The sequence below is a fragment of the Procambarus clarkii genome, unplaced genomic scaffold, assembly GCF_040958095.1.
Source record: "Procambarus clarkii isolate CNS0578487 unplaced genomic scaffold, FALCON_Pclarkii_2.0 HiC_scaffold_208, whole genome shotgun sequence".
Lineage (NCBI taxonomy): Eukaryota > Metazoa > Arthropoda > Malacostraca > Decapoda > Cambaridae > Procambarus > Procambarus clarkii.
This window is the reverse complement of record NW_027189241.1, coordinates 9,970-12,611: the sequence shown is the minus strand read 5'-3', so window position 1 is coordinate 12,611 and position 2,642 is coordinate 9,970.

The following is a 2,642-nucleotide window of genomic DNA, read 5'->3' as shown; positions in this document are numbered from 1 at the left end:
TGTTCCTTGTGAACCATCAACAGTGTTCCTTGTGAACCAGCAACAGTGTTCCTTGTTAACCATCAACAGTGTTCCTTGTATTCCAGCAGCAGTGTTCCTTGTGAACCAGCAACAGTGTTCCTTGTGAACCAGCATGAGTGTTCCTTGTGAACCAGCAAGAGTGTTCCCTGTGAACCACCAACAGTGTTCCTTGTGAACCAGCAACAGTGTTCCTTGTGAACTAGCAACAGTGTTCCTTGTGACCCAACAACAGTGTTCCTTGTGAACTAGCAACAGTGTTCCTTGTGAACCAGCAACAGTGTTCCTTGTGAACCACCAACAGTGTTCCTTGTGAACCAGCAACAGTGTTCCTTGTGAACCAGCAACAGTGTTCCTTGTGAACTAGCCACAGTGTTCCTTGTGAACCAGCAACAGTGTTTCTTGTGAACCACCAAGAGTGTTCTTTGTGAACCAGCAGGAGTGTTCCTTGTGAACCACCAATAGTGTTCCTTCTGAACCACCAACAGTGTTCCCTTTGAACCATTAACAGTGTTCCATGTGAACCAGCAAAAGTGTTCCTTTTGAACCATCAACAGTGTTCCTTGTGAACCATCAACAGTGTTCCTTGTGAACCAGCAACAGTGTTCCTTGTGAACCATCTACAGTGTTCCTTGTGAACCAGCAAGAGTGTTCCTTGTGAACCATCAACAGTGTTCCATGTGAACCAGCAACAGTGTTCCTTGTGAACTAGCAACAGTGTTCCTTGTGAACCAGCAACAGTGTTCCTTGTGAACTAGCAACAGTGTTCCTTGTGAACCAGCAACAGTGTTCCTTGTGAACCACCAACAGTGTTCCTTGTGAACCAGCAACAGTGTTCCTTGTGAACCAGCAACAGTGTTCCTTGTGAACTAGCCACAGTGTTCCTTGTGAACCAGCAACAGTGTTCCTTGTGAACCACCAACAGTGTTCCTTGTGAACCAGCAGGAGTGTTCCTTCTGAACCACCAACAGTGTTCCCTTTGAACCATCAACAGTGTTCCATGTGAACCAGCAAAAGTGTTCCTTTTGAACCATCAACAGTGTTCCTTGTGAACCATCAACAGTGTTCATTGTGAACCAGCAACAGTGTTCCTTGTAAACCATCAACAGTGTTCCCTTTGAACCAGCAACAGTGTCCCTTGTGAACCAGCAACAGTGTTCTTTTGAACCATCAACAGTGTTCCCTTTGAACCAGCAACAGTGTTCCATGTGAACCAGCAACAGTGTTCCTTGTGAACAATCAAGTGTTCCTTGTGAACCATCAACAGTGCTCCTTGTGAACCAGCAACAGTGTTCCTTGTGAATCATCAACTGTGTTCCTTGTGAACCAGCAACAGTGTTCCTAGCGAACCAGCAACAGTGTTCCCTTTGAACCAGCAACAGTGTTCCTTGTGAACTAACAACAGTGTTTCTTGTGAACCAGCAACAGCGTTCCTTGTGAACCAGCAACAGTGTTCCTTGTGAACCCGCAACAGTGTTCCTTGTATAGCAGCAACAGTGTTCCTTGTGAACCAGCATGAGTGTTCCTTGTGAACCAGCAAGAGTGTTCCTTGTGAACCAGCAAGAGTGTTCCTTGTGAACCACCAACAGTGTTCCTTGTGAACCAGCAACAGTGTTCCTTGTGAACTAGCAACAGTGTTCCTTATGAACCAGCAACAGTGTTCCTTGTGAACTAGCAACAGTGTTCCTTGTGAACCAGCAACAGTGTTCCTTGTGAACCACCAACAGTGTTCCTTGTGAACCAGCAACAGTGTTCCTTGTGAACCAGCAACAGTGTTCCTTGTGAACTAGCCACAGTGTTCCTTGTGAACCAGCAGGAGTGTTCCTTGTGAACCACCAATAGTGTTCCTTGTGAACCACCAACAGTGTTCCCTTTGAACCATCAACAGTGTTCCATGTGAACCAGCAAAAGTGTTCCTTTTGAACCATCAACAGTGTTCCTTGTGAACCATCAACAGTGTTCCTTGTTAACCATCAACAGTGTTCCCTTTGAACCAGCATCAGTGTCCCTTGTGAACCAGCAACAGTGTTCCTTGTAAACCAGCAACAGTGTTCCTTGTTAACCATCAACAGTGTTCCTTGTGAACCAGCAGGAGTGTTCCTTGTGAACTAGCAAGACTGTTCCTTGTGAACCAGCAATAGTGTTCCATGTGAACCAGCAAGAATGTTACTTGTGAACCCGCAACAGTATTCCTTGTAAGCCAGTAAGAGTGTTCCTTGTGAACCAGCAACAGCGTTCCTTGTGAACCATCAACAGTGTTCCTTGTGAACCATCAACAGTGTTCCTTGTGAACCAGCAACAGTGTTCGTTGTGAACTAGCAACAGTGTTCCCTGTGAACAATCAACAGTGTTCCCTGTGAACAATCAACAGTGTTCCTTGTGAACCAGCAACAGTGTTCCATGCGAACCAGCAACAGTGTTCCTTGTGAACCATCAACAGTGTTCCTTGTGAACCATCAACAGTGTTCCTTGTGAACCAGCAACAGTGTTCCTTGTGAACCATCAACAGTGTTCCCTTTGAACCAGCAACAGTGTTCCTTGTGAACTAGCAACAGTGTTCCTTTTGAACCAGCAACATTGTTCCTTGTGAACCATCAACCGTGTTCCTTGTGAACCATCAACAG